Source organism: Schistocerca cancellata, chromosome 7, assembly GCF_023864275.1.
Source record: "Schistocerca cancellata isolate TAMUIC-IGC-003103 chromosome 7, iqSchCanc2.1, whole genome shotgun sequence".
Classification (NCBI taxonomy): domain Eukaryota; kingdom Metazoa; phylum Arthropoda; class Insecta; order Orthoptera; family Acrididae; genus Schistocerca; species Schistocerca cancellata.
Genome location: NC_064632.1, coordinates 493,851,642 through 493,874,056, shown reverse-complemented (window position 1 = coordinate 493,874,056; position 22,415 = coordinate 493,851,642).

The following is a 22,415-nucleotide window of genomic DNA, read 5'->3' as shown; positions in this document are numbered from 1 at the left end:
AGACGTATCAGTGGTCCGTATCACTCCAACTACACACGCCCCACACCATTACAGGGCCTCCACCAGCTTGTAGTCCCCTGCTGACATGCAGGGTCCAGGGATTCGTGAGCCCGTCTCCATACCCGTACACGTCCATCCGCTCGACACAATTGGAAACGAGACTTGTCTGACTAGGCAGCATGTTTCCATTTATCAGCAGTCCAATGTCGGTGTTGCGCCCAGGCGAGGCGTAGAGTTTTGTGTTGCAGTCATCGAGGGTACACGAGTGGGCGTTCGGTTCCGAAAGTCCATATCGATGATGTTTCGTTGAATGGTTCGCACCTGACACTTGCCGGCCTTTGTGGCCGAGCGGTTCTAGGCGCTTCAGTCCGGAACCGCGTTGCTGCTACGGTCGCAGGTTCGAATCCCGCCTCGGGTATGGATGTGTGTGATGTCCTTGGGTTAGTTAGTTTTAATGAGTTCAAAGTCTATGGGACTGATAACCTCAGATATTAAGTCCCATAGTGCTTAGATACATTTGAACCATTTTACACCTGACACTTGTCGGTCGCCATGCACTGAAATCCGCAGTGATTTGCGGAAGGGTGCACTTCTGTCACATTGAACGTTTCTCTTCTGTCGTCGTTGGTCCCGTTCTTGCAGGATCTTTTCCGGTCGCAGTGATGTCGATAATTTGATATTTTACCGGATTCCTGATATTCACGGTACACTCTTGAAATGGTCCTACGAGAAACTCTCCACTTCATCGCTACCTCGGGAATGCTGTGTCCCACATCTCGTGCGCCGTCTAGAACACCTCGCTCAAACTCATTTAAATCTTGATAACCTTCCATTGTAGAAGCATTAAGCGATCTAACAGCTGCGCCAGACACTTGTTGTCCGATAGAGGCGTTGCGACAGTAGCGCCATATTCTCCCTGTTTACATATCTCTATATCTGCAATAGGTGATTTGTGGTAAGTTGCTATGGGACCAAATTGCTGAGTTCATCGGTCCCCAGGTGTACACACTATTTAATCTAATTTAAACTAACCTACGCTAGGGACAACACATACACAGGCGCGGCATCTCTGTATTTGAATAGTCATACCTATACAAGTTTCTTTGGCGCTTCAGTGTATAAACACGAATGTCCTAAAAATAACAAAATTTAATACAAATAACTTATTAGTGTAAAATGGCATCGACAGGCAGGCGTATGAGCTATAGTTCAGCAGAGACTTAACATGTCATGTATGTTACATTTAAGAAAACACATTTATGAGAACTCAGATCAACTTTCACTTATTTTCCTTTGCTGAAATGGAAATTATGGAACTATTAATAGCTATGTAACATTCATTTAGAACGAAATAAAACTAAATATACAGAACTAACGTTGTTTCATCGAGCCCTGCTCAACTTCTCGGAAACTCGTTGTTGATATAAGAACGTAGGCACTTGTTGACGGTTGCTCCAGGCACGTAGCAGTTTTTCTGGAAATGAGTGAAATCCGACATGGTCGTTTTGCAGAATGTGGCGAATAAGATACAGTCGATGTACGAAATAAGCTGCACATTGCGAGTGTATCGATTCATTAAGGATTAAAAAGACATAGAATGTCAGAATGTATTTTATTGCATCTTACAAAACCTTTGTTCCCTTTATCTAGATAAAAAAGCTATAATACAGAGGGCGTTTCTTATTAATGTTTAAAAACTTCCGAAGCGACACATATGATGCTGGCAAAAGTAATTTAATATAAGACACATGAGACTACAAATTTAGGGAAGTACACGAAAAGTGGATGACAAATATTGAACATGTGACGTCAGCATGTAACCTAACCCGCCGTGTTTACATTCCACGTGTGACAGCTCGTTCGCAGCTCGTGGTCGTGCGGTAGCGTTCTCGCTTCCCGTTCCTGGGTTCGATTCCCGGCGGGGTCAGGGATTTTCTCTGCCTCGTGATGACTGGGTGTTGTGTGATGTCCTTAGGTTAGTTAGGTTTAAGTAGTTCTAAGTTCTAGGGGACTGATGACCATAGATATTAAGTTCCATAGTGCTCAGAGCCATTTTTGTGACAGATTTGCGTTTGTTTTTTAGATGTCAGAATCGCGTGTAATTGAACCATGCGTAGCAGGGAGAGGGCTTCTTTTTAACTAACAGCGTGACAATATTTTACTGTAAGACCCCTAATATAGCTTAAAATGGAAGTAATGTCCAGAATAATTTGAGTATCGTTTTGTAGTGTTGGCCGAGCTACGGAAAGTGAATCCTTTAGCGATCGGGTTTATGGCACCCCGTCGCCCGTGTACTGCTACCTGCCGGGACTGCCTTACAGACAAGAAGAGCCTTCATCCCCCGGCGTTACGTGTCGGCTCTCAGAAAATTACAGCTTTTAGTTCGCACAGTAGATCATTATCATTAAAACTGCTGATATCCTGTTGCATCCAGATTCCTTCCACTTCCAGAGAACAAAGACAAATCCAATTGCATTGGTTATTAGGACACTACGTTCATTACATAGTAAAAGGAGAGGGCGATAGGGATCCACTTGTCTTCCACCAATATATGGCCACTGCATACTGCAAGTGTTCACGCCGGCCACGGTATCGTCACTTACTCGCCAGTATGTTGAATATTGTATTTCGTCATCAAGGTATCGCTTGAGTTAACCGGTCCTTGCGGTATTCTCGTCATGGTGCCTTTTCACAAGTATTGTTATGCGGTTTATTTTCTTTTTCTGGTCCCGTTTGTCTTATTTTTCCTTATGAAATAATAAAAATAAAATAAAAATGTTGTTGCGGGGAACGACTATAAATTATTTTCATTTCTTTTTAAGTATCTGATGCCATGTAGGATTTAATCCGACAGGCGGGTTAGGGGGACGGTGGCGGTCGGGGGGGGGGGGGATCGTTGTCACGCCTCGGGACTCGACCCTTGGTCACCTTCTCTCCACCCAGTCTGAAGCTGACTGTGTCCTTTGTTTCCAAATTTTTCTATCATTAAAAAATATGGTGGAGCATTTGACTAGAAACCAAGAAGTGTGCGATCGAATCTCGTTCGAAAAAAGAAAAAAAAAACAAGAAATACCACATGTCTTGAATCCAAAGATGACAAGACCGAATCCCAGGCGTATCATGGAATTTTTTCAGACTGCTTTTTGACTTAACATCCAGCTCTTAACAATGTGGAAACTCGCTACAACGACATGTCATTTGGATTTCACGTTAAACTGCAGATCAAATTCCTGCAGGTGGGTAACCGGGGTAGGTGAGGGACGCGAAAGAGGAATCCCATTGAGTCTTGTAACTTATCTTTGTACCTCATGAAATTATTGTTAAGAGGATCTATATATTCGTACATGCCTTGTTCTAACTCCTAAGTCCCCCGCCTCGTTTATCTCTCTGGATGTGGAGGATAATCTCAGAAATCCGCAATGACACGAACAGAAATGACACTTTTATTCATGTTGTTGTTGTGGTCTTCTTCAGTCCTGAGACTGGTTTGATGCAGCTCTCCATGCTACTCTAACTTTTATTCATAGACGGTAAATAAACTGAAGCCCCGTGGTTCGCTATGGTTCCCTTGTCATTACAAAAGGTGATACCGTTATTAATAGTGTGTGTCGTCCCCACGGATGGCAATGCATGTTCTGCAACGTGCTCCCGTGCTAGATACTAAGTCATTTAGACGTATCTTCACATGGCAACAGGCGGAATCAGGTAACGTAGCCAGGAATAATGTCAATCATGATCGTTTTGGTGGCCCAGGTGTTCTGCTTTGGGGAGGTGTAATATTGCGTGGTCGTACTGACCTCCAGATCTTTGTACGCGTACATACACTGGTAAAACACATTGGGCACTGTGCTACTTACCTATGTGTGTCTTTTCAAGGGAGCATTCGGCCCTGCCGTCTTTTTTTGTGGATGACTGTGCCGACCCCAACCAACATCGCGAGTGGTGGAGCTCTCGGAACGACAGTGTATTTGATGAATGGACCGGCCTGCAAGTTTACCCGTATTAAGTGCCATCGACCACGTGTAGGTTACGTTGGGGTGGCGGATTGCAGATCGTCCAAGTGCACCAACGACCCTCCAATAACTGTCAACTGCATTGGTGGATAAATTGAGCGCCCTACCACAAAAACTCCTTATCATCCTTGTGGCCAACATAAGAGCAGGTTACAGATGGGGTACAGATATTCGTGGGCATAACAAACCCTATTAAGAACCATGACCCACCATCTGTAATGGCTAATGAATCGCGGCGATTTCAGGGTAATTATTATCTTTGAATGAACGAGTCAACTCTGTTCGTCTCATTAGGTTTCGTTTCACTTACTTTCTTCTGTACTTCGCTGTAGCAGGGATTTTTACGCTGTTGTGCCTGACAGACTCACTATTCAAGAGGCACATTTGTGTGTACAACGCACCCTGTCTTAGACACTCGGTACTACACGTGTGAAACCACGGCGGGTAGCTGGTAATGGAATAATTTAAATATACGCTCTATGAAACTCTCGTGCTCGTCTCCTCGGGGAGACATATTTGACTCTCGGTTTGTCTGTGCGCCTCACATTCAGTTTATTGTTAAATGTAATTGGCTCTCTCAGCCGTGTATGGTGGGGTGCGCATCAAAGTATTCTTTCTACTGACAATGTACCGAGGGATTACTCGATCTGAACTGGACTACTGTTGTATGCTGTTTCAGAATGCGCCCAAGACTTACTTCTACAAATTACATACTCTCAAGTTCATACCACCCTTGGAGCTATGCGTTCGACTCCTGCAAATGCTCTTTTAGTGAAGGCAGGAGGGATGCCACTGAGAATGGGACGTCAACTGGTTCAAATGGCTCTAAGCACTGTGGGACTTAACATCTGAGGTCATCAGTCCCCTAGAACTGTAAGTAGGCTGTTTAGGTTCTTATATTGGTAACGCCGCCGCCACGTAGCGCTCTCTGTATGAAAATCACTGGCTGTGCTGTGTGCAGTCTGTGGCTAGTTTGCATTGTTGTCTGCCATTGTAGTGTTGGGCAGCGGCAGCTGGATGTGAACAGCGCGTAGCGTTGCGCAGTTGGAGGTGAGCCGCCAGCAGTGGTGGATGTGAGGAGAGAGATGGCGGAGTTTTGAAATTTGTAATACTGGATATCATGAACTGCTATATACATTATGACTTTTGAACACTATTGAGGTAAATACATTGTTTGCTCTCTATTAAAATCTTTCATTTGCTAACTATGCCTATCAGTAGTTAGTGCCTTCCGTAGTTTGAATCTTTTATTTAGCTGGCAGTAGTGGCGCTCGCTGTATTGCAGCAGTTCGAGTAACGAAGATTTTTGTGAGGTAAGTGATTTGTGGAACGTATAGGTTAATGTTAGTCAGGGCCATTCTTTTGTAGGTATTTTTGAAAGTCAGATTGCGTTGCGCTAAAAGTATTGTGTGTCACTTTAGTGAATGTTTGAGCACGTTCAGTTTTGCTCAGCTGTTTGAAAAGGAAACAATGTAAGAGGTTTATCAGCACAGTAATTCATAAATTTTTCAAAGGGGACGTTTCAGAACTTAGAACTACCTAAACCTAACTAACCTAAGGACATCACACACATCCATGCTCGAGGAAGGATTCGAACCTGCAACCGTAGCAGCAGCGCGCTTCCGGACTGAAGCGCCTAGAACCGCTCGGTCACAGCGGACAGCGGATGACAAATACTGTCAAATAAATTTTTCATTCAAAGAAGGCTTTCGTTGATACTCCAGTCTATAAGAGTAGAGATTGCATTTAACAGTTACGAAGTGCCTCCTACAGAAGAATTAAAATTTCGGCTGTCTGCACAAGCTTTGACTCTTGGTATTCTATGCGTTGTCGTAATATTTTCCTTTGTTTAAACATGATTTTGACACACATAGCTGCCATAATTCAGTCTATTATTGTAATATTTCAAGCTCACTGATTGTTAACATTAACTCCAGATTTGTCTCATTGAAGCTCAGTGGCCTGTTATATTCATATATATATATATATATATATATATATATATATATATATATATATATATATATATGTATATATATACTGATGGATACAAAATTCCACTAGAGGAGTGTACTGAATGTGCTTTTCTGTCTTTCAAATCAAAATCAGTAAAGCCTACAAGCTACCTAAAAGTGCTTCAGTTGCGGAGATTGTGGCAATTTTGGGAGCAATTAAGTTTGTATCTTCAGCTTCTTAATGACATTAATCGTGTCCGTCTCCCATAGTCTTCCTAAAGGTATTCAACACTGAAGATGGAATAAAACAAGAATAGTTTTGAAATTTCCTGGCAGATTAAAACTGCGTGCAAGACCTTGACTCGAAATATGGATATTTGCCTTTCGCGACCAAGTGCTCTACCATCTGACCTACCCAAGCACGACTCACGACCCGTCCTCACAGCTTCAGTTCTGCCAGTACTTCCCCTCCTACCTTCCAGACTCAAGCGGTAGAGCACATGACTGCGAAATCTATAGGTCCCGAATTCGGGTCTCGATCTGACACACTGTTTTAATCTGTTAGAAAGTTTCATATCTGCACACATTCCAGTACAGAGTGAAAATCCCATTCTGGGAACGAATAGTGTTCTTTTGGATGTGGTACTGGAACATATTCGCTGTAAACGGAGAGGGTAGACAATCATTGTGCTATAGGTGCATTCCCACGCTGGGACCCGCTATAATGAGGAAGTTGATGTCTTAGCGATGCAAGCTGCATTTACATGAACTGTTCTCGATTTGACATTACCGTGACGAAGTGTAGTCAAGACGATCATTCAAGTTCACTTTAACAATGTCTCGTTTCCTGTATAGGATCAACATTTACAACTCCTTCTGCATGTGAGAGTGATTTAGAGTCAGAAGCTGATGTAATCAATATCTTGCTTTCATGTTCCAAATTTGACAAAGAACGATCGGAATTTCTGAAGGCTTTGATGAGTATTAGTTATCTCCTCCTTCTTACAGCGTCTTCTCTTTTGGTTTCCAAACATGTTCAGCCGTGTAAAGCGATTGGCAATTTTCTTAAGAGTTTAGGGGAAAGTGTGTGGGACTCATGTTTTCATTTATACGTACCAGTTATTCTTAAATTTAATATGTAGTGAGAACTGATAACACAAACATGTCTGGTTTACTTATCAGTCTGTTTGTTGAATATTTGCTGTGGGAAAAAGGGACGGTTTGAGCTTCTGTAAATATTCATTTAAGCGTTTTCTCTGTAGCGTTGTGTATTCTGTGTAAACAAGTGTCCTCGATGGCTACATAGAGTACGAACTCTGGAGCTGAAATAAAACAAACAAACAATCCAGCGATATTTACGAAAGCCTCTCCTATAAACGTTGATTGCGGACATATTACTTCCCTCAAAAAAAAAGTTGAAGATGAGTAAGACTCACCAGTTAGAGCGTATTAGAGAGGCTAATAGAATATTTCGAAAGGACGTGTGATGACAGAAAGAACATACGTCGTTGTTCGATTTCAAGAGATCTGATGCTTGTTACGCTAATATACTTACAATAAGTACGAAGGCCATAGAGTAGTAATATCTAAGGAGTGAGCGTACTGAGGCGCAGGATTCTCTGTTGCCAACACACAGTGACGATGTGGTCATGTGATCTCGGGACGCCGTAGGTTTGTCCCTAAAGCGTCCTACCAATTTTGAATGTCATTCTGTCGCTAGTACGCAACAGATTCCCATCGTTGTAGTTGTTGATTTAGTATAGCCATTTTGAAGATACCATAATAATTTCCACTTGATAACTGTTTGCTTTAAAGAGCAAAATGAACGTGTGGCACGTCACGACACTGTCACGTCAGCGTGTATTTACACTACCCGTCATGTCATGTGAAATAGATTCGCTTACCTCAGTACCAAACAGCGAATGTGAGGTTATGAGCCACCATCCGTGATACAAAAAGTCGGAGTAGCCGGTAGTATCGGAGATGAGGAACAACGACAAAGTTTATAAATGTCGAAAGCAAACTTCGTAATGTACGTCCTTGATTTATTTTCTTTGGCAAAACGCTGAGAAGTGAAATATTTCAATACATAGACATTTATTACCTGGGGAAAATGTATTCATACAAACACATCGAACAATAGCTATAAGGAAATAAGTGGAGTATGTTTACCTATGTTTCTTTTACGTTACTTATAACGTCATAAACAGTTGTATTAATCTCCTTCATTAGATCTGGCCCTTTCACTTAACATGATATGAATGGAAACTGCTTCGTCCATATCTTATTTATACAGTATACATTGTGGGCGTCACCTCTGCCCTGTTATTGTAAAAACTAGTTTAGTGAAACCTGCGTAATTTTTCGTTTTCAGACATCTGACATTGCTTGTGTAATAACATTCAATGGGAAAAATATCCAAGTCGTCATTTAGAATTTGCCACGAAGTCAGACTTAACAATAAAATAAAGATTACGAATAAACAAAAGCACAAAATCCAGTACTATAACATGAATAAGAGCCGCACAAATAGGTTAACTTACGATATTAGCAGAAGAGATGCCGTCAAAACTTTCTTCCAGAGATACCTTGACATGCTGCGACATGACATGACGTTAGGGTCCGTTGATGAACTGCTTGAATGCCGCTATATGAGATACATTGTGGAGTGTTCTGATGTGACCTGATACGCCTTTACAGCTGATTTTAACTGGCCTTAAGGGGAGCACACCATGCCTATCTAACCCAAGTTAATTTAGGCAAGCATTTGACCCATTTCTGAAAAAACAATTTGATGCAGGACCTTAATATTTTTATTGTATGTTACATGATGCTAATAGAGTCAACTGCACTAAAATCTACTTTATCCATTTTATAGTTTTTAAGAAATACTTTTTTAAATTTATTAACAAAAAATATTAAGTTTTTTCTGCAGACAATATTTTTTTGCAAACTTCCTAATGGGCGAATATTAATAAATGTAGTACCAGAGGTGGCTTGTTATGTTAACGCAGAGTCTCTGAAAATTTCATTCATTTATCTATGATAGTTTCTGGTATAATGGGGCATATGTACAGAAACTTTTAGTTTGTGGCAAATTGACTTTAAAGAAAAAACTTTTGAAATTTGCGACTTACAGTTAATTAAAACTATTCTGCTGCATATGATGGGCCTTCTTTGGCCTCTAGCAGGTCTTCCAGCTTCTTTTTCACTTTCCTGGATGTTTGTCTGGCTTTCTTGGCCATATTAGATATAGACCTGTCTGCATCGACTATCCTCATTTTATCGCAATGTTGCGGCCCAGTGATCATATATTCTCCAGGATTAATTCCCATCTTTTTCAGTATCGAACACTTTCCAATATTACCACAATTGCATGTAATAACCGCATCATGAAGTCCTAGTTTCATTGTATGCATACCTACAAATACAGTTTTAGGAAGGCGGTTGAAACATTCATTTGGGTTCTGTGTCTGCCCATGCAGGCATTTCCTTAGAAGGTCATGATGAGCAAAGTCTCTGAAAATAGGTTTAAGTGCTGTAATAACAGCAGCAGGAAGAGAATGCTGGTGAGAATAAGATTCTCCAGTTGCCTGCACCACGAATTTTCTCAAATGGTTCAAATGGCTCTGAGCACTATGGAATTTAACTTCTGAGGTCATCAGTCCCCTAGAACTTAGAACTACTTAAACCTAACTAACCTAAGGACGTCACACACATCCATGCCCGAGGCAGGATTCGAACCTGCGACCGTAGCGGTCCCGCGGTTCCAGACTGTAGCGCCTAGAATCGCTCGGCCACCCCGGCCAGCCGAATTTTCTCCTGATAGACACAATCCATGACATGGCTTATCATCAGTAGAGGACTTATGGAAGAATATGGCCCAAACATCTCTCTTCATTGCCTCCAGATTTTCTTTATTTCTCCTAATTGCCTTCCCATAGTATATCTGAAGGTTTTCTATAACAACTACTCGCAATCACACTTGAACAAAACTAACAGCGTGTTTGAAAGCGTGTTGTTTACAAACAGCAAAAACAAAAGAATACCGACCGTTGCATTCCAAGGATAGCGAGCACAGTCTGGAGTAAAAAAAAAATCCCTAACGTGCAATGTAGGGGATATGAAGATCTAAAATATATGCAGAAAAGTGGGTGACAGAAAATTGGGCGTGGCGCATAAAGACACGTGGTAGGAAAATGCTCTTTAAATGCTCGAAAAAATTTTTTTCAGCAAAATCCTTCTCAGAGTACTTAAATAAAACCTTAATCTATCGAAATATGATGAAAACCGAAAATCGATTTTTTTCGACCTGAACCACGGTGAGGTCCCCTTAAAGTGTCGTCCCGATATCACGTGACATTTCCAGCTTAATGGTGAGAAGATGCACAGAACGCAAAATTGACTCCATAGATATTCCTGCTCAGTGAGTAAGGCGACAGACAGAAATATCTTATGTGGACAGTTGTCCGAAGGCAGAATCAAGAGAAGCTTGTTGATGGCGTTATGTGTCTGCAGGAGGCTGCAAAGCGCTTCGCCTGTCGTACAGAAACCTTGGAGATGCGGCATGCATAAGAAATTCTGCGAAAGGAGAAATTACACCTTCTATCTCGCAGCGTAAAGCGGGGCCTCGGAATGAGAGTTACTCTGTTGGTGAGGAAGCGGGCCATGCAAGATTGATGGCAAGCCCTGAGCGGCCGGGCGACGGGGCTGTGATATTAAAAGAGCAATCTCCTGATGTATGGAGCCTCCAGGGAGGGGCAAGGCGCGCCCCGGAGGCGAACCGTGGCCGTGGCCGTCACCCACCAGCCTGCTACCCGCCGTCCCCTTCCGCCCAGCTCAGAAGCAACTGAGACATGGCGCCCTGAAAGCCATACCTGCCAAGTACTGTTTCATTCTAATCAACACCTGACGACTTCGCTTCGAAGGGAAGACAGAATCTCCTGCGTGGAGCTTCTGTTCTGAAACTGCAAGTGACACATTTCGCATTTGCTTTCATTCCGAAATCGAGCTTTTTCTTCACCTTCACGTGTTTCCTTAAAAATTCTGCGCTTAGTCTGTTTAGAACTCATGATCCTACGAGATTACGTATCAAGTAATCTTCTCTTTAACGGCAATAATATAGTACATGAATGTAAAAGCTTACAGTTAATTTAGAAGGGATGTAAGTTTGTGGCATATAGTTTATAATAGAATCGCTGACATTGATGTACATCTGCATGGATACTCTGAAAATCACATTTAAATGCCTGGCAGAGAGTTAATCGAACCATGTTCACAATTCTCTATTGTTCCAATCTCGTATAGCGCGCGGAAAGAACTAACACCTATATCTTTCCGTACGAGCTCTGATTTTCCTTACTTTATCATGGTGATCGTTTATCCCTATGTAAGTCGGTGTCAACAAAATATTTTCGCATTCGGAGGAGAAAGTTGTTGATTAGCATTCAACAAAGAAAAGTGCGAGGTCATCTATATGGGTACTAAATCAAATCCGATAAATTTTGGGTATATGATAAATCACACAAATCTAAGGGCTGCCAATTCGACTAACTACCTAGGAATTACAATTACGAGCAACTTAAATTGGAAAGACTGCATAGATAATATTGTGGGGAAGGCGAAACAAAGACTGCGCTTTGTTGGCAGAACACTTAGAAGATGCGACAAACTCACTAAAGAGACAGCCTACATCACACTTGTCCGTCCTCTACTTTAATATTGCTGCGCGGTATGGGATCCTTACCAGCTAGGATTGACGGAGGACATCGGAAAAGTGCAAAGAAGGGCAGCTCGTTTCGTGTTCTGGCGCAATAGGGGTGAGAGTGTCACTGATATGATACGCGAGTTGGGGTGGCAGTCACTGAAACAAAGGCGGTTTTCATTGCGTCGAGATCTATTTACGAAATTTCAATCACCAACTTTCTCTTTCGAATGCGAAAATATTTTGTTGACACCCACCGACGTAGGGAGAAATGATCATCACAATAAAATAAGAGAAATCAGAGCTCGAACGGAAAGATTTAGGTATTCCTTTTTCCCACGCGCCATTCGAGAGTGGAATGGTAGAGAGGTAGAATGAAAATGGTTCGATGAACCCTCTGCCAGGCATTTAAGTGTGAATTGCAGGGTAACCATGTAGATACAGATTGGAATTTCGTGAGAAGATTTCGTCGCAAGGAAAAACGCCTTTGTTTCAATGATGTCTACTCCAAATCCTGCATCGTTTCAGTGACACTATCTCCCCTACTTCGCGATAGTATAAAACGTGCTGCCCTTCTTTGAACTTTTTCCGTCAATCCTATCTGGTAAGAATCCCACACCGAGCAACAGTATACTAAAAGAGGATTGACAAGCGTAGTGTAGGCAGTCTCCTTAGTAGATTTGTTTCATCGATCAGTTCGTTACAACAAACAAAAATTTAAGAATTTATTGTTGCTGTATGTCTATACAGCAGTAATACAGCTGCTTGCAAAACTTAACCAAGTAACGCAGCTCGGTGAAATCTGGAGCATACATAGAAGGAATGACTACAGTATTCTAAGTAAGGCAACTGAAAGAAATCCGCAATGACACGAACAGAAATGACACTTTTATTCATAGATGGTAAATAAACTGAAGCCCCTTGGTTCGCTATGGTTTCCTTGTCATTACAAAAGGTGATACCGTTATTAATAGTGTGTGTAGTCTCCACGGATGGCAATGCATGTTCTGCAACGTGCTCCCGTGCTGGATACTAAGTCATTTAGACGTATCTCCACATGGCAACAGCGGAATCAGGTAACGTAGCCAGGAATATTGTCAATCATGATCGTTTTGGTGGCCCAGGTGTTCTGCTTTGGGGAGGCGTAATATTGCGTGGTCGTACTGACCTCCAGATCTTTGTACGCGTACATACACTGGTCAAACACATTGGGCACTGTGCTACTGACCTATGTGTGTCTTTTCAAGGGAGCATTCGGCCCTGCCGTCTTTTTTTGTGGATGACAGTGCCGACCCCAACCAACATCGCGAGTGGTGGAGCTCTCGGAACGACAGTGTATTTGATGAATGGACCGGCCTGCAAGTTTACCCGTCTTAAGGGGATACGGAATCACCTATCCCCGCAATGTTAATATATGCCTACTATAGGGAACATTTTCTCACAAACTACTGGAGACAGAGAGGTAAAAATTTTACTGTATGTGCATTCATATGTTACAACAATACTGAAACAACAGTTTATTGTCAAAGTATTTTCTTACAGAGATATTGTACATTTATTTTTAAGTAAATTTTTTCCATCGCTTTTTACTAGACTATCACCCCTAAGTCTTTTGTAAATCAAGTAATTAAAAAATCGTTGTTTCAGTATGTAATAGGGACCTATGTCACTACGTCATAAAAATTTCAGACTTCTAGGTTGACCAGTACCTGAGATAATGTTCCTAGATGAAGTAAAAAGTAAACTTACGGGAAACGGAGAAAGAAGATTAAAACATTCCTGATCCGTAGCTAATACCCCCTTCACAGTCTTCATAATCATCTTCAAGTCTTCTTTTGGCACCCCTCTGCACCTGTCTTCCTTTTTTCACTAATGTCTTGATTATATTATCAGCATGCCTTAGTCTGTGCTGATCTAAAAAGAACATAGCACGTACCGTACGGGAACCAACACACATACCCAACTTTTGAAGGACCTGGCATTTAGTTATATTTCCAAGATTGAAGGTTGCCACAGCATCATACACACCAAAATGTAGTGTATTAATTCCGACAAACACTGTTTTTGGGAGACGATGCCATATCACACTATTCAAGCACTCGTTGGGGTTCTGCGTTTTTCCGTGAAGACATTTCATCAGAAGACTTCTGTCAGCCAGATCTCTGAAAATGGGCTTTATTTCTGCCATGATGGCTGATGGTAGACTGTGGTGGTGAATGTATTTCTCTCCTGTTGTTAGTCCCCTATTGTATTTACACCAGCTGTTTTCACCTTTGGGGCACAAACCATGTTGTGGATGCTCATCCGTGGATGCGGTGTGGAAATATAAAGCCCATATAGCTCTCCTCATTTCTTCAAGATTGCCTGTATTTTGCCTGATTGCAAGGCCATAGCAGTTCTGAATGTGGTCTATTATGGAATCAGTCAATCTTCCTCTGCCATCCAAGGTTTTCCCATCATCTAGTTTTTTCCCTTTCATAACTGATTTTAACCTTCTCAGCCTGGCACCCATTCTCTTCTGCACATGTCCTATACATTCAAGTTTGCTTATATTTACACTGTTCCCATATGGTTTGCTTTCCAAAACTTCTTTGAATGCTTTAGAGTCACCATCTCCCAGATATTTGACATAGCGAACATTATACCACTGTGAAGAGCGATGAAAAATTTTCTTCACCCCAGCAACCTCCATGCCACCACTACTACCATAATAATTAGCAATACAGTCATCACTGTGTTCATTTTTCAGCCTGCCTGTGCACCTACAGTATTTAGACATTATTGCAACATCAATAACCTTGCCAGTATCAGCACTAGTTGCTGTTACAACACCATTGTTGGAGGTGTGGCCCCTTTTCTGCCACGTGCCATCAAACGCCACTGTGAGGTCACGACTGCCGTCATTTTCTTCCACTGCTTCTTCCACAGCAACCTGCATTGACTTCTGTGCTACATCTTCAACTGCAGATCCTAGTACATAATTGTAAGCTTCAAACTTTGAAGGTGCACTTGGAAGATTTAGAACACCACATAGCATATCACCAGCTGCTTTGCCCTTACCAATTGCTCGCAATCCATAAACTAACCTAATATTTACTATAAAGTTCAGTTTTCTTGTATCCATTATTTACAGTCACTGAAACCGAACTTGGAAACTTACAGCTGTATTTACAAACACTGCATATTAAATTAAACTGGGCAGCCAGGCCAACATGGGATTCTACTTTCAGAGATACGTTTCCATGACATTTTTTGCAGCACAAACTGTTTTCAAGAGCTTCACACAATATATTCGTATCAATGAGTTCAAAAACTTCATTCCCTCTATCAAGTAAATTATATTTCTCTTCCAAATCTCTTAGTTTTTTATGAGAAGCACTGTTTTCATTTGGTGTAAGTTCGTTCGGCAAATCAGTAATAAGTGGATTCACATTTTCCAACAGTGATGATGATGAACTGCTTTGCTTTGCTAATGAATCATTATTTCTTTTCTTTTGCCAGTTCACACGCTTTTTAAATACTTTTGCTTTAGCTCTAGGCATTTTCACTGCGAAAAATGAAGCACTAAATACGAAATAACTCAACAACAACTACTTTCTTATATCACACTGTTTACAAAACAGTCCCGCCACAAAGTCAAAGAGTAACTTGAGGAAACCAGAGAGAAACATTTTCGGGCAACTAGTGTATAAATAGTCGCTGGAAACCGGGATATTTGAATTCATGTCACTTTAAAGGTACTGCCAAAAAGTTCATGGTCAGCCACGAGAGACGTGTATAACTAAAGCGCAATACCCGATCTCACAAATATATAAAAATAAAATAGTTATAATTGTAGTAGAGCTATGTATGATACGTCATTTTAAAGAGGAAACATGGCAGAATATAATACGCCAATAAAAAAAATTCGATTTTTTAACCCAAAATCCGATTCCGTATCCCCTTAAGTGCCATCGACCACGTGTAGGTTACGTTGGGGTGGCGGATTGCAGAGCGTCCAAGTGCACCAACGACCCTCCAATAACTGTCAACCGCATTGGTGGATAAATTGAGCGCCCTACCACAAAAACTCCTTATCATACTTGTGGCCAACATAAGAGCAGGTTACAGATGGGGTACTGATATTCGTGGGCATAACAAACCCTATTAAGAACCATGACCCACCATCTGCAGTGGCTAAGATACTGTCATGAATCGCGGCGATTTCAGGGTAATTATTATCTTTGAATGAAAGAGTCAATTCTGTTCGTCTCATTAGGTTCCATTTCACTTACATTCTTCTGTACTTCGCTGTGGCAATTCTTTCTACGTAAGGTACAAGTTTCATCGAACTATGTTACTTGGAAGTGACACATAATGTGAAAGTTACTTCCGTTCTTACGGTTTGCGCAACAGTACATATTCTTAAATACTTCTTTCATACGTCTTTGTTGTGTGGAAATATTATAAATATATGAAATAATTTTTGCTGTCTCGGTCACTTTTTAATAATATTCATCAGCACAACAAAATATCGTGTAGTACATGGATAGTCTTCTGCGTATGCCAGACTGGGAAACACTTTCAAAATAAGATACGATGAAAAAATAAATGCCTAACACCACTATTACTTGTTCTATTCCCGTTAAGGACACACGTTACCCGTTCCAACCTATCATGAATGTTCTTCAGGTGTTACATAAATTGGGCAAGGAGACTGGTAACAGGAAGAAAAGATTTTGTAAAATGTATGTGTACAGGTTTCTAAATAACAAGCCATAAAGCAACAATATAGATTTCTTCAAAACTTTCTCCAGTGTGTAATACTGGTTTTGATAATACAACGATTTAGCAAAAATATAGTCGTAGTATTACTCAATATTCAAGTAATACCGAATAATCGTAGCATTTAGTATGTGACATGGTGACATGACATAAACATACTTGTACAAAAAGACTGCAGTTTTTTTGTTTCTACTACCTTTGTAATACGTTTGTGCTGGAAGCAAAGAATCTCTGAAATGTTAGCACCTGAATGTGAAAATGTTAAGTTCTGGGCGTGTTTTGTGTGCTAAACAAATGAAAAAAGACAGTAAGAAAATGATTTAAACATTCTCCCACTTCAGGTGGGTACTAAAATAAATGAGTGTTTCCATGTAGGGTTAAACATAGGTACGTGTCCTCTCTATCACACCCAGCAAATAACCATCATCACTATTCAAGATATAACTTTTATTTGTCTATATCTCGAATTTGTGAAATGATACGCACAGTTTCAATTTTTTAATGACTCAGTGCTTACACTCTCTAACAATATCTTAAGATCTTAAGCTGATTGCTAGCACATTCAAAAGGGATCATATGATTTTATAAATTCACGATCTAGACAGATAAAAGATCTATTGAAAATTAATGTGATTTTTCCACATTCTTGAATATATCAAGCCTTGTTACGTACATGTAACTATACTGCACCTGATGATGACAACATGCGGCCGAAATGCGTCGTGCTAATGAGTAGTAGAAAGTGACTGAGACAGTAAAAATTACTTCTGAAGTAATATATTCATCAGCATCAGAGGATGAAAGTTTATGTACTTGCACATATACAACATATTTGGTTGTGTAGCCTGTTTTGAATTCTTTCCTTTAGGTAGAAAAACAAGGTTCTAATAGGAGTGAAGTGGAGACCAGTTTGCATTCAGAGACAATGTATGACTACTCTAGATAATAGTAATGTTATGAATGACGTTGGAAGATATAAGAAAAAAGAAATCCAAATGTATAGCATTTGAAAATTTAGAAGAATCTCTTGATGATGTTGACTGGAAAACAGTCTTTGAATCTCTGTAGTAATTAGACACTAAATACAAGTATTGATAGAAAAACCACATTTTTTTACGGAAAGTGGTATTCGTTTGTTACGAAACATTTAAAAAGAGAATGGGACAGGGAATACGCTATCCCCCATATTCCTCAGTATTTGTGTAGAGGAGTAAACAGCACAGAAAATCTAATACAATTGTACAAAAATATTAAAGTATACAGAGAATACATAAAAACTTTAAAGTTTTCCGATGTCGCACCTTAAAGTTGAGAAAGTCTTGGAAGATCAACGGAAGAGAATTGATGGCGGTTAGAAATGACGTTGTGAGATGAAAATCAATGACAGTAAAATGAGGGCAATGGAATGTAATAGATTTAGGAGAGGTGATGTGGCAAAAACCAGATTAGTTCAAAATGGTTCAAGTGGCACTGAGCACTATGGGACTTAACATCTGAGGCCATCAGTCCCCTAAAACTATTTAAACCTAACTAACCTAAGGACATCACACACATTCATGCCCGAGGCAGGATTCGAACCTGCGACAGTAGTGGACGCGCGGTTCCAGACTGAAGCGCCTAGAACCGCTCGGCCTCACTTGCCGGCTAGATTAGTTGTGTAGAATGGAGAAGGGTATAATACAAAACTGTAGTATTGGGAACTGGATCTTGAATGTATTTTCAAAGAGTATAGTGGGTGATAAACGGTGACAACAAGAATAGAATAGAAGCTGTTGAAATGATATGTCACTTACGAGTGCTAAGGAAAAGACAAGGAGATCAGGTAAACTAACACATACGTACTGAATTACACAAAATCGTAAACATGGCTGCGAAACGGCAACTGGGTAAATGTGAAGAGTATGAAAAATCAGCCAATCGGTTGCAAACAAATGTTAATTAGCCCTAGACCTCGGTTTCGATGTATGTGAAAACATCTTCTTCAGAAATAGTGGGTGTTGTTACATCACATGGTGGCACATTTGATTACAAGAAGCCGAGCGGCTCTTGTCGTATACAAAATTGACAAAGCGTGAATTATCCCAAGCCATGGTTTTAGATAGCGGCCAGATTATATACATCGTATTTCAGAATGAGGCTCTTCTCAACATAAAATGGTAATAGGCGTCACAGGATAAAATATTTACGTAAGTCACTTGTACATCACGCCAGAGACTAAGGCTAGCGAAGAACAATAGTCCTTAGTCTCTGGCATGATGTAAACCTAACTTCTGCAAATATTTTATTCATTTTACTTTCGATAAAGATGGATCAAAGAATTTACACTACGCTTTCCTTGAAAAGTGGAATAGAGTACAGCATCGCAATGGAAATGGTGACTGTGCGTTTTGTGGATCTACCATGAGTAAGACAATAGTTTATGTGTGACATAAACGTTTCCCACAGAGTCAAGAAGGCGTTGAAGACAACCTGGATGTCCCAGCACATCATTTACTGACGACAGTCAGGGAGAAGTAAGGAAAATTGTTCAGGAAAATCGCCAAATCACCCTTAGAGAGATTGAGAATGACGTCTGAATATCCTTTGGCTCATGCTAGGCAACGTTTTCGGATGTTTTGAGGATGGAACGTATAGCAGCAAAGTTGGTTCCGAAACTGTTGAATTTCGACCGAGAAAGACGTCCCATAGACATTGCTCAGAAATTGCTGAATGAAGTCGACAACGATCGAAAACTTTAAAGAAGACTATAACAGATGAAGAAACATGGGTGTACAGGTATTCAATCGTTCCAAAGGGGACTGCCTGAAGATCCAAAACCGAAAAATATTCTATCACGCATGAAGGTTCATCTCACTGTTTTCTTCGATTACAATGGCAGAGTGCATCATGAGCTCCTGCCTTATGGTCGTATGGTCAATGAAGAATACTATCTAGACGCTTTCCGCAGTTTGCATGAAGCAGTCCCAAGAAACCGACCAGTAGCACTAATGGAAATTGCACCACTATAGTGGTCACGGTCACACCGCAACGCTTGTTCGTGATTTTTTTTACCAAAAATCAAAACCATCATGTTGCCTCAGCCAACGTATTCATGAACAAGGTCACCTGCGACTTCCTTTTATTACTACCGAGGCTTAAGAGGGACGTCATTTACCACTACTGAGAAGATAAAAATAGCATCTATGGATGTCTATTTTATTGCATGGACGAGGGACTTCAGCTGATGATATACATGAGGAAAAGTACCACCACAGTTGTATCTTGAGAATGTCTTTATTGTCTCACACAACAAGTTTCGGAGGTACATTACCGCCATACTCAAGCCCCACCACTACCAAAAAGAGTATCAGACTTCCTTGGCGCATTTTTTGTGGAGTCCTTGTTACTAGTACACATGGGCTAGGTTTTGTCAGGCGTCTCTATTCGACACGGTGTGGCATAGAGACTCCTGAGTAAAGGGAGACAGTAAAGAAATTCTCAAGATACAGCTATGGTGCTACTTTTTCCACAAAAACAGAATCGCTGAAGAAGCTGAACCCAAAATTGGAAAAAGCACTTCCACAGGTATATTATATCTGAAGGGGATTACTTTGAAGGAGACATACTTGGTAGTGATGAGTAATTAAATATTCTTTAACAAAACAAAAATTCCTGTAACTTTTTGACGACACTCTGTTATTCAACGTGTGCAGATATTAGTGAATATACACTAGTGCTCATAAATTAAGGATAACTGCAGAATGTGGTGCCACACAACGTGGTACTACTCAAAACTGCCACTAATAGCATAGGCACATAGGGAACATACACGACACATATCTGTAAGTCCACAGTATTGGTGACAGGTTGAGAAAACCGTCCCAAAACACATGAGCTACAAAACGCCAGTGCTTCCTGCTCATGTACCCCGATACCAATATGGGATATGATCACCACGCACGTGTACACAGGCCTCACAGCGGGTTGGCATAAATCGTTCAGGTGGTCTAGCAGCTGCTGGGGTATAGCCTCCCATTCTTCCACCAATGCCTGTCGGAGCTCCTGATGTGTCGTAGGGATTTGAAGACGTGCAGCGATACGTTGACTGAGAGCATCCCAGACGTGCTCGATGGGGTTTAGGTCTGGAGAACAGGCAGGCCACTCCATCCGCCTGATATCTTCTGTTTCAAGGTACTCCTCCACGATGGTGGGGAGATGCATTATCATCCATCAGGACATGCTGGAGCAAAATGACGTCCCGATACACCCAACTTGTTACAGTTCCTCTGTCAAAGACATGCAGGTGTATATGTGCACCAGTCATAATCCCACCCCACACCATGAAACCACGACCTCCATATAGGTCCCTTTTAAGGACATTAAGGGGTTGGTATCTGGTTCCTGGTTCACGTCAGATGAAAACCCGGCGAGAATCACAGTTCAGACTATACCTGGACTCGTCCGTGAACATAACCTGGGACCACTGTTCCGATGACCATGTACTGTGTTCTTGACACTAGGATTTACGAGCTCTCCTGTGACCAGGGGTCAGAGGAATACACCTTGCAGGTCTCTGGGCGATTGAACCATGTCTGAATGAGATTTTCACTCTTCAGCGGAGTGTACGCTGATATGAAACTTCCTGGCGGATTAAAACTGTGTGCCGGACTGAGACTCGAACTCGGGACCTTTGTCTTTCACGGGCGAGTGCTCTACCAACTGAGCTACCCAGACACGACTCACGCCCCGTCCTCACAGCTCTACTTCCGCCAGTACCTCGTCTCCTACCTTCCAAACTTTACAGAAGCTCTCCTGCGAACCATGGAGGACTAGCGCTCCTGAAAGAAAGGATATTGCGGAGACATGGTTTAGCCGCAGCCTGGGGGATGTTTCGAGAATGAGATTTTCACTCTGCAGCGGAGTTTGCGCTGCTACGAAACTTACTGGCAGCTTAAAACTGTGTGCCAGACCGAGACTCGAACTCGGGACCTTTGCCTTTCGCGGGCAAGTGCTCTACCATGGTTCGCAGGAGAGCTTCTGTGAAGTTTGGAAGGTAGGAGACGAGGTACTGGCGGAAGTAGAGCTGTGAGGACGGGGCGTGAGTCGTGCCTGTGTAGCTCAGTTGGTAGATCACTTGCACGCGGAAGGCAAAGGTCTCGAGTTCGAGTCTTGGTCCGGCACACAGTTTTAATCTGCAAGTAAGTTTCATATGAACCATGTCTGTTCAGTCGTCTTGAGACTGCGTATCTGGATACAACTGATCCAATGGCTGTGGTAAGGTCCTGAGCAAGGCTACCTGCAGTACTCTGTGGCCGTCTGTGGGCATTGATGGTGAGATATCGGTCTTCTCGTGGAGTTGCACACTGTGGACGTCCCGTACTGTAGCGCCTGGACACGTTTGCTGTCTGCTGGAATCGTTGCCATAATCTTGAGATCACACTATGACCAGCTGTGTTTGACCAGCCTCCAGTCGGCTTAGTATTCTACCCCTCATAACGTCATCAACATGTGTTCTTTGAGCCATTTTAACACACAGTCGCCATTAGCACGTCTGGAAACATCTGCAACTTACTCGCTGCACCGTACTCTGACATGCACCAACATGCCTCTGCATATGTGAACAGCTGCCAGCGCCACCGTGCGACGACCACAGGTCAAATGCACCGCATGGTCATACCTCGAGGTGATTTAACCCGCAAACAGCCCACCAGTGCGTTGTTTCACCATGTATCAGCCTTATCTTTAATTTATGAGCCTGGGTGTAGTTATTTCAAAATTCAGTAACTTTATTTTATTGAATAGTCATTGGAAGTCACCTGGATCATTCAGTCCTTTCAGTTAATGTTTCTTCGTATCAGAAATCTGATCCGTGGTCAACACTATATCCCACAGAAGACAACGAGGTCACCAAAGAAATAACAATATTTTATAAACAGATTTAGATCAGATTTTCTGTGCAACTTATTTAAATGATAAACGTCTGTTTCGAAGACCTTAATC